This window comes from Gadus chalcogrammus, chromosome 2 (assembly GCF_026213295.1).
Source record: "Gadus chalcogrammus isolate NIFS_2021 chromosome 2, NIFS_Gcha_1.0, whole genome shotgun sequence".
Taxonomy (NCBI): domain Eukaryota; kingdom Metazoa; phylum Chordata; class Actinopteri; order Gadiformes; family Gadidae; genus Gadus; species Gadus chalcogrammus.
Genome location: NC_079413.1, coordinates 22719897 through 22730798, shown reverse-complemented (window position 1 = coordinate 22730798; position 10902 = coordinate 22719897). Strand labels below are relative to the sequence as shown.

The window sequence follows — 10902 nt, the reverse complement described above, 5'->3', positions numbered from 1 at the left end:
AAACATGTCATCAGAAATAGCATAGACTAAAGTAATTTAGGGCCACACCCCCACCGTCCACCTTGAGATGGCTAAGGCCAAAACGCCCATGTTACCTTCCATGTAACGCTCCCTAAATCTGCTCATAAAGTGGCAATAATCCACTTACATGCTTTATAATGCACATGTTTGATTCAGACATGCCGCTGCTGACAGTATACATATATCCACGATATCTGTCGTGTAACCTTTTAATAGTGCATCAGACATGTAACTAGCTGCAACTCCAACACTGAGCCGTGAGGGTGCGTGGTACAACAGAAGCATATTGGCGCTCCCGGAGATGACGCGCTACCATGGACAATGGACACCGGATTCCAAAATGGCGCCCATTCATTCCTATAGAGTGGCGAAGTCACGCCCTTTCCGGTAGAGCTCATGGGACCTATGAGATCGAAAAATATGAATTGGTGAAAAATTATCATTTAAATCCACAAACAACATATGTGTAATCCAGGGCATATAAAGACTGGGACCAGAAAATAATTATTTTCACTCCATTGACACCGATTCATATTTTTCGATCTCATAGGTCCATGAGCCCTACCGGAAGGGGCGTGACTTCGCCACTCGTGATTGCAAAAACATGCATTTGTGAAATGAGTTTTTGATGGGTCCACTCCTTAAGCCAGGGGTGTTTAGGTTTCATAAACATCCGGGGCTTAGCCCAGACGGAAAATGAAAATGCCAAAATGATTTCTATGCTTTATTTTGCATGAACATATTTTCATAATGCCTAAAGTTCCATTCCAGTTATTTCAGAGTAAAATTAATACAAGTGAGACAGACTTTACGCACACATCTGACTGGGGATAGGATAGGTTAATTCACTTGAGGTGGTAAAAAGGTTATGTTTTTAAACTGTTTATTCTCTTGCCAGAAGGACTATCTAGACTAGGCTAGTACTTTTTACTACTATTATTTATTTTTTTAACCCAAAAATTATATTCGGGGCTAATTAAACAGGGTCTGTGATTAGGATGTCTGGGTTCAGGGTCTGCGTTCAGGGACTAATCGACCAGGTAAACACGCGTCCTGCCGTGCTCCTCCTCAATGTATTGAGCTCCTCCGAGCTCAATACATTCAATCCAAAATCTGACCGCAGCTGACCTCAGATCTGGTGAACTGGGCTTTTATTTCCTTCACTTCATATGTTTCAACCAATCCTGTTGCTGGAGGCAGAGTTATTTGCAGACAAACTAGACCAGCCCATGAACGGTTTAAAATGTAAACAGACATTTCTGTATAATTAAGGTGTATAACAGCTCCCTCTGCTGGACAACAGTCTCACACCAAACTACATTTTCCGTTTGAACCAACGTAGCTATAGTACATGATGTGAGACGGGTTGGTGGATTGAACGTGTCGTAGTAGCAGAGAATGGCCTGCGGGGCAGTATGTACATTGTTAAATACATGAATAGGCTTGAATTTAGTAGTAATATGGAGGTTTCATATTTTTACAAAATGGATTATGTGAACATTGCAGAATAACAATCATGTATATTAAATGTATTGCGGGAGTTTAGCTTGACATTAACCAAGTTAAAGGACAATTAAATGAACCGTAACAAACATGTAGAAGTCAATGTGGGATTTTAATATATAAACAAAAACACTTGACATAAGTTTGATACAATTTTGTAAAGGAAAGCAGAGGAAAACATTTTCCCAAATGAATCTTTTCAAAATGTCACCACCATTCCGAAAGCAAGTGAAGAGGTTTTTGTAAAAGCAGTCCTCCCTGACCAGCTCTGTCCCTGACTCTAAACCCTGACACTCAACCCTAACGCTAAACCCTCTGAGGGCAGGAAGACGCGCCTTCCGTGTAAAGGTTCGAACCACAGAGAAGGAAAAAGAAGAGGAAGCAGTAGAGAGTAGTGAAGTAGTGAGGTTAGTGACAGACGTGAGGGAAAGGCGTGTGGAAGCACACGGTTAGGTGGGGGGGTCAAGAAGATCACTCCGACTGGAGGTCATTGATCCATCAGCCTCAGACTGCTGAGCTCAGCAGGTCTTCTGGAGGACGAGGCTCCGATGAACTGAGGAGACGGGACCAGCAGGATGTCAGGATCAGGTCGGGTTCAGCTCAGGTGTGTCTACCCCCGACCAAACAGGATCAGGTGAGGTTCAGCTCAGCTGTGTCTGCCCGGACAAAACAAGGACAATGATTAGGTTCAATATTCAAAAGATGCAACATTATCTGAACCAAAGATAAGTCATTAAGGAGCAGGCAGGCTTTAGGGCGTCTTGCTCAAGGACGCATCACTGTATTCTGAGGACTTGAACCCGGCACCATTGGTTTGAGAGTTGAACCCCCAACCCCCTACCTAGTCCACTATGTCCAGATAATGCACATTTATGAGGAATCCTTGATGGTAGAGTCCTGGTGGTCCTCAGGATTTGCCTTCCAGATGTATGGCTTCTCCATCAGTCCTCCAGATTCCTGGTCTGGTTACAAACGTAATTTGTCTATAATGTAAGGTAACAAACACAGGAGTAGTTGGGCTCTAACGCAAGGTAACAAACACAGGAGTAGTTTGCACTAATATCAGGTAACAAACACAGTAGTAGTTTGTCTCTAATGTAAGGTCACAAACACAGGAGTAGTTGGGCTCTAATGGCGCGTAACAAAGTAGCAGCTGTAGTTTGTCTGGTAAACAACCACAATAGTATGCCGTAACTTGTACTGGACAAACTAATACTGCGTTACAACAAGTCTACTCTGTTTATTTTAGGCAAACTTACAAGGATCCTGGTTGGTGGAGTGATGTCGTCCTCCAGAGTCTTGGCTCCTCCATCAGCTCTCCTTAGCCAGAGTCGTGGTCTGGAATAAACAGCGCGAGTCTGGCCCTAAAGACTGGTAACAAACATGTAGTTTGTCTTATTTTTAAGCCCTTTATTTCCACTTTGTTTGGTTAATACAAATTTACAACCCTGGTTGGTAGAGTGATGTCATCCTCCAGATTCACGGCTCCCCTACCAGCTCACCTCCGCTCCAGAAACACTTTCTAGTAAGAAAACACAGCGGTAGTTGGTTAACACTTGTCAAAGTAACAGCTGTATTTGGCCCTTTTAAATCAACCATGTAAGTAAATACAAACTTACGTCGAATCCTTGTTGGTCGATTCCTAGTCGTCCTCCAGCGTCTCAGCTCCTCCAGCAGCTCTCCTCAGACAGAGTCCTGGTCTGGAACAAACAGCGGAAGTCTTGCTTCAACATGTGGTAAAACAAATTTTAATATATAAACAAAAGCACTTGACTGAAGTTTAATACAATTTTGTAAAGGGAAGCAGAGGAAAACATTTTCCCAAATGAATATTTTCAAAATGTCACCACCATTCCGAAAGCAAGTGAAGAGGTTTGTGTTGACCACAAACCTCCTGACCACCCTTTGTCCTGACCAGCTCTGTCCCTGACTCTAAACCCTGACTCTCAACCCTAACGCTGAACCCTCTGAGGGCAGGAAGACGCGCCTTCCGTGTAAAGGTTCGAACCACAGAGAAGAAAGAAGAGGAAGCAGTAGAGAGTAGTGAAGTAGTGAGGTTAGTGACAGACGTGAGGGAAAGGCGTGTGGAAGCACACGGTTACATGTGGGGTCAAGAAGATCACTCCCACTGGAGGTCATTGATACATCAGCCTCAGACTGCTGAGCTCAGCAGGTCTTCTGGAAGAGGAGGCTAAGATGAACTGAGGAGACGGGACCAGCAGGATGTCAGGTTCAGTTGGGGTTCAGCTCAGGTGTGTCTGCCCGGACCAAACAAGGACATTGATTAGGTTCAATATTCAAAAGATGCAACATTATCTGAACCAAAGATAAGTCATTAAGGAGCAGGCAGGCTTTAGGGTGCCTTGCTCAAGGACGCATCATTGTATTCTGAGGGCTTGAACCCGGCACCATTGGTTTGAGAGTTGAACCCCCTACCTAGTCCACCATGTCCAGATAATGCAAACTTACGAGGAATCCTTGATGGTAGAGTCCTGGTTGTCCTCAGGATTTGCCTTCCAGACGTACGGCTTCTCCATCAGTCCTCCAGATTCCTGGTCTGGTTACAAACGTAATTTGTCTCCGATGTAAGGTAACAAACACAGTAGTAGTTTGTCTCTAATGTAAGGTAACAAACACAGTAGTGGTTTGTCTCTAATGCAAGGTAACAAACACAGTAGTGGTTTGTCTCTAATGCAAGGTAACAAACACAGGAGTAGTTGGGCTCTAATGCAAGGTAACAAACACAGGAGTAATTGGGCTCTAATGGATCGTAACAAAGTAGCAGCTGTCGTTTGTCTGCTAAACAAGCACAGTAGTATGCCGTAACTTGTACTGGACAAACTAATCATGCGTTACAACAAGTCCAATCTGTTTATTTTAGGCAAACTTACGAGGATCCTTGTTGGTGGAGTGATGTCGTCCTCCAGAGTCTTGGCTCCTCCATCAGCTCTCCTCAGCCAGAGTCCTGGTCTGGAACAAACAGCGCAAGTCCGGCCCCAACGTCTGGAAACAAATATGTCGTTTGTCTTATTTAAAGTCCTTTATTTCCACTTTGTTAGGTTAATACAAACTTCCAATCCTTGTTGGTAGAGTGATGGTCATCCTCCAGATTCACGGCTCCCCTACCAGCTCACCTCCGCTCCAGAAACACGTTCTAGTAAGAAAACACAGCGGTAGTTGGTTAAGACAAATTTAAACACTTAAATTAGACAACGTCTGCAGTTTGTCGCGTTCAGCAATTCATCCACTACGGTCGTAGCAGCACTAGTAACATTAATGGCTCATATCACTCTTGCATAACCCCCGTATGAATTAACTCACAGCTGGGCACAGATTTAAAGTCATAAGATGATCAAAACCAGACCTAAACTACCATGGATTTTAGTGTTTCAGATGAGCTTGGTGATGGTTACCTCTGGTCCGGTGCTGCAGGCCCCTGGTCTCCAGCCTCAGTCCCGGTCCACCCTGGCACCACAAGCCTCCGGTCCCCAGCCTCTCAGCCTCGCCTTTCAGCTACAGCAGCAGGGTTATATCAGCATTTGCCCAACAATAAACTTATTTGAATCATCCGAAACAGAGTTACACAATTAATTGAACTATTATTTTATAACTCAAGACCAGACATGAGCATCCCGTTTTTGGGAATGAAGACAGAGTAGTCCACACGTTTAAAGAAGTGGTTCAGGCCATGCATTGAAACTGACCCGAGAAGACTCTACTCACACAGAGCACTGACCCGTTCTGGAGGACTTCTGACAGGAGGTAGAGGTCTGGCTCTGGGTGAGGAGGTGGAGGTCTGGCTCTGGGTGAGGAGGTGGAGGTCTGGCTCTGGGTGAGGAGGTGGAGGTCTGGCTCTGGGTGAGGAGGTGGAGGTCTGGCTCTGGGTGAGGAGGTGGAGGTCTGGCTCTGGGTGAGGAGGTGGAGGTCTGGCTCTGGGTGAGGAGGTGGAGGTCTGGCTCTGGGTGAGGAGGTGGAGGTCTGGCTCTGGGTGAGGAGGTGGAGGTCTTGCTCAGGGTGAGGAGGCGGACACCTTGGGACAAACTACATGTTACCTTTTTTTACCTTGTACAGTTCTAGAGTATCTTCTACTGTAACATGTGGGAATGACGGCCATTATTTTAGCTTTGATATTATCCAGTTGGTAACTCTGCACCAAAGTGGTTGTTTAACGTCATTCCATTGGGTAGGGTTTAACTTCTGTGGCAATTGTCAGCCGATATTTTGAACGTACAAAAGCTGAAGTAACAAAGAACACTAAGCAGTATCGATATTAAATCAAACGTACTCTGCCGTATTCAGGAGCTGGGTTCCGTTGAAGAAATGTCAAATTATCTTCCACCTTGAAATGATTTTCAGCCTTCAGCCCGTCAAAAATGGGCCCGCAAGTAGAACTCAGTTTTGTACGCAGTGAGAGTCCCGCAAGGTCATCGTGGTTAAAAGTACGGCGCAACCATCGGAAATTACCAACATATTGTACGACGTACGTCTCAGTATGTATTTATTATCAAACTTTAGTTGTTTAAGATAGGGGCAACAATTCCCAATGGAAACCGACTGAAAAGTAGTTTCCATTGGCAACGCCTCGAGGTTACTCAAATACAATCAAGAACGTTCCGCCAGATTCCCTCAGGGGACTCCCGTCAAACTAACTGCCAGGTGGTTTCTTATGGTTGTCAAGACTACAACGTTCGATGCTAACCATTGGGACTAAATCAAGTGACCGCACTCAGAACCTTCCACGGCGGGAAGCACAAACCGTCCGACTGGAATCCGAACATTCCGGCCGGAACCAACCAAAGAAAAAACATAACCAGCGCCTCACCTTGAGCTGAGCGGAAGGAAGATCCTGAAGTCCAGCGATGGTCTTCATTAAAACACAGCCAACAGACTTACCTTAAGGAGATCTGTTTGTTGCTGTTGGTCATTAATACAATTCAGTGTACCTTTACATTATTATGCACCCAGTGTGTACAAGTTATATCACTCAAAACCATACGAAGAACCAAACTACCATGTACGTCCCACAACAACTTTAAACCTAAAATCCGGGAATTATTCAATACAAAACCGTGTCTACATTTTACAATTATCTAGATTATTCAAACCATACAGAGCAAATCTAAACGTTGAGCTCCAAGAGAGCCGACCATAGGCCTGCAACGTCACCCTGACCGCCTCAACACCAACAGCAAATCATGCCAGCTAGCCAACACATGTACAGCTCCAGTGAGAAGTAGGAATCTGAGTGAAAGCACTGCCCACAATAAAGATTTACAGACTTGACATTCCATTACCTTAGTCTGCTCCCTCGCTACTTATAAAACTCTACATCTCCATCACTAGAGTGTTGCATCCTACTCATGGGGGTGTGGTCTGAGTGAGCAGAGGTGCATGCTGGGATACAGTGCTGTCTGAAGTCTTCAGTTCCGTAGACACGCCCCTCAGGAGAACCCAAGTGTTTGAGAATCTGTCGTGACATCAGTTACATGAGCTGGAATATCCTTCAAGATGGCGCCAGGATTCTCAGAGGAGAAAGACCAAGAGGAAGATGTGAGGGTTCTCCCTCGCAGCCAGCGGAACGCAGCCAGCGGAACACAACAACGGGCGTCATCAGAGTACCATGGAACACTTTGAAACATTCTCCTCTTTACACCTTGAAGCCCCAGTGAAGGTTTCCTTACCCCCTCAACTGAAGGGCACAACTTCAGCTCGAAGAGCGCACTAGCTCGAGTTCCCGGATTGGTTCTGATTTAAGGGAACCAATCGTTCAGCTAGTCCTGTCCGAAACAATTACAGTTCAGCCTGAGAAGACGTGCAAATGGGAGCAAGACAAGATCCACAGGGCTCTCCATCAATCCAGCCAGGTAGGAAGAGCCGTCTCATTACAGGTCTGAAGGTCATCTTGAATATCCATTTAGGTCCCTTTCCAACATCAGACTCTCCTTGTGGAATCCCTTTTGGTGTCCATCCTCCATTGATCCTGATTGGTGTAGTCCTAGTTTGAAGTCACTGCTCTGAACACGCCGCTTGCATCCTTTTACACTTGAGTTGGACACTCTCCTTCCTGCCCAGTGTGTTGGATCTCGCTCCGGAGCATCGCTCAGGGCTCTTCATGTCTACTGGAGGCCCTTAAGTAAACGTGCGGCCATCCATCAGGTATGATTTAGTTGACCATTCCAATATCCCAAGCCAATCACACAGACCCCCGTATGAACATTATCACTGTCAAAGCAAGCCGGACACACATAGAACCCAGGACAGGCACACACACACACACACACACGCACACGCACCAGGCCTCCACATAAGCACACACACTCGCACCAGGCCTCCACACACACACACCTCAAAAATCTTCCATCTCATGTCAAACCCAAACACACACCTCTGAGCCATAAAAGGCCAAACAATCATGCAGGGTAAAAACCTCATAGCAAATAACATTTCCCCCCCCCCCCCCCCCAGCTCTCCTGCCAGGGCACCCAGAACAGAACAACCAATGTCTCCAGAGACGTAAATTATGTACAACATTCTTCAGTGGCGTCCCACATTGGTGATGGATTATGCTTGGCGTCTCCAAAATGGGTCCTAGGTGGATTCAACATTTCTGAAGTCATGTCTTTGTAGTCCAGTGGTTTCCTGAATGAGGGGCCTTCACAGATGCAAACGGTGCAGCTTTAGTCAGCCTAAGGACAGGAAGGAGATCATCTGTTCAGAAGACCACCCAGTGGAGGGGGGTGGCTCTTGAGGAGCAGGATCCATATGGGGATGGCCCCAAATAAGACTCCTTGGAAATGAAACCGTTCCTGAGGAGTCACGATGCCTGGAGGGGACTGTTGAATGTGTTCCATGGTTCTCTGTCAGACTGAAGTTGTGTTTTAGTCGTTGAGATGAGGAGCCCCCACATCTCCCCCTGTTGTTTCTCCTTCTGAAACCCTGTCTCCATCTTTAAGAACATTCCAGTCCATGTAACTGACGACACGACAGTTTCTCAAACACTCGGTTTCCCCTGAGGGGGCGTGTCTACAGACCTGTAGACTCGAGACGTCTCTTTACCCCAGTATGCACCTCTGATCACTCAGACCACACCCTCATTAGTAAAGCAACTCATGTAATGAAGATGCAGAGCTCAGGAGAGTAGAATGAAAGAAGACTGAAGATATCAGAACCCAACCCATTACTCCAGCTTACAACAATAACTTGGAGCCTGTAACCATTTTAACAAATCATTTAAACCAACATAAACCAAACACCTAAGTAACCAATGAACCAATAAAACAACCTTAACCGGTTAACTCACCAGGAAGCCAAAATACATCAATGTGCCCAGAGTAATGAGAAATTAATGACTTACAGTTTGCAGTTATGCTTCATGGTCACGTTGGGTTACTCACAGAACTGCAGTTAGATATCCATGATAGACCTTTGAAGGAAGGAACAGTTTACATATATTCCAAATTTCAAACGAGAGTTAAACCACCACAATCCCTAATTACCTTCACACATTATCAGTGATTTATATTCAACATATACACAATTCTACTCACAACAGGTTCAGAGGAGATGCTCCTCTTTACTTCAAAAAGTCTTTAACCTGTGAAACTGGAAGAGACAGTACAAACAAATGTGCTGTCCGGTTCCCTTTTAAGTGAAACACACCAGATGCAACCAATTAACTAATTAAGAAAACCACCTGGCAGGTTCGGCACCCTGTGGTCTTCTTGGTAACAGTGAGAGGCTATTTCAGCTCTGTGTTTGATCTTAAATGACCTCCCTCATTTTAATTAAAGGAATGAGTCTGATTTGACTGATTTAGATTCAAACTTCTAAACGAAAAAAGTCTTCATTCAATTCACCTTACTGTGTGCGCGAGTGAGTGTGTGTGTGTGTGTGTGTGCGTGTGTGTGTGTGTGTGTGTGTGTGTGTGTGTGTGTGTGTGTGTGTGTGTGTGTGTGTGTGTGTGTGTGAGAAGGAAGCTTTCATCAAAGAGACCAGAGAAACTCATTCACTGGTTAAACTGGAGTCGTCGTCTACCACCACACACGTTAACACACAGACACACACACACACACACACCAACACACACACACACACACACACACCATACAGACACACACCATACAGACAAACACCATACAGACACACAATACACCATATAGATACAAACCATATGCACGCACACACCACAGATACACACACAATTTTGATACACACAACATATAGATACAAACCATATGCACACACAAATGACAGATACAAACCATATATATATATACACGCACACACCATAGGTATACACCATATAGATACGCACACACCATAGTTACACACCATATAGATACACACCATAAAGATAGACACACCAAATAGACACACACCAGAGAGTAACTTAATATAGATACAAACTAGATACCACCCCCTCAAATTTCAAATAGTATACATACAAATATATATTAAGGAATATATACGAAAATGAAATGGCTAAAGTTAATGCAAAATTATGATGTAGTCGAGTACAAACAGTCTACTCTCATTGCAGTCGTTGGAAGTTAATTCTGACTGATATACGGTTATCTTCTACAGCATGAAAACACATCTCAGGAAGTGGTGGTGCTCCACTTTGTTGGAGAATCTCTATACTGAAGGGTATAGTTCTTCTGAAGCAGATGTGCTGTGAATTCCAATATTAACACAACCGTAACAATGACCTACAAAAACTGTTTCTGTGTGTGTGTGTGTGTGTGTGTGTGTGTGTGTGTGTGTGTGTGTGTGTGTGTGTGTGTGTGTGTGTGTGTGTGTGCAGTCATTGCAGACGGTTTGCTCATTTCACGGAGGAGGGCAGAGAGATGGCAAAAGGAACTCTACCACCTATCTTAAGTTAATATATCTATGGTTGGATGTCCATGTCCTACAGGCTCCAGCGAGACCTTACTCCCACAGCCCGCTAAAAGGGGTGCAATACCAGACTTGGCCGCTGAGCACTGGTGAATTGCGAAAGTATGCTCCCGGGGGCTTGGGGCTTGCGCGGTACAGAAGAAGAAAATTGTGCTGCAGATGCTGAATAATCGCAAAAACGAATACATTTAATGATGGAGTCTCCGTCTTTCGTTTAGAAATGGCAACAATTTATTATGGATTTAACAGAGAAAATTCAACATTCGAAATTTATAAAAAACCTTGATCAAGGAAATGTAACATTTACATCAATACAACCTCCAGCTTTCTTCAAGAGTGCCCGGTTTGTTTACATGATGTGGGCGCATCTATCTGCGTCACACAAAGACCCGGCGCATTTACTGACGCAAATTACGTTTTGAAATGTTCAGCGTAGTGTCCGAATTCTCGTTTGTTCGTTCCCTATATAGTGCAATATATCAT

At 44.7% G+C, this 10902-nt stretch overlaps 1 long non-coding RNA gene across 4 annotated transcripts; it reads right to left on the bottom strand.

Annotated features, from left to right (window-relative positions):
• Positions 1–1014: 1014 nt before the first annotated feature.
• LOC130400319 (uncharacterized) lies at positions 1015–9460 on the bottom strand. Of its 4 annotated transcripts, none has more exons than XR_008902812.1 (11): positions 9072–9460; positions 5261–8947; positions 4938–5037; positions 4659–4678; positions 4416–4527; positions 3994–4081; positions 3144–3782; positions 3027–3046; positions 2784–2895; positions 2366–2486; positions 1015–2180 (listed from the first exon to the last, which is right to left on the bottom strand). It is a non-coding gene; the product is annotated as an uncharacterized LOC130400319 (long non-coding RNA). The 4 variants fall into 4 exon arrangements; XR_008902806.1 differs by having other exon boundaries at positions 2784–3046; positions 3144–3224; positions 3627–3782; XR_008902818.1 differs by having other exon boundaries at positions 2366–2507; positions 2784–3046.
• Positions 9461–10902: the final 1442 nt, after the last annotated feature.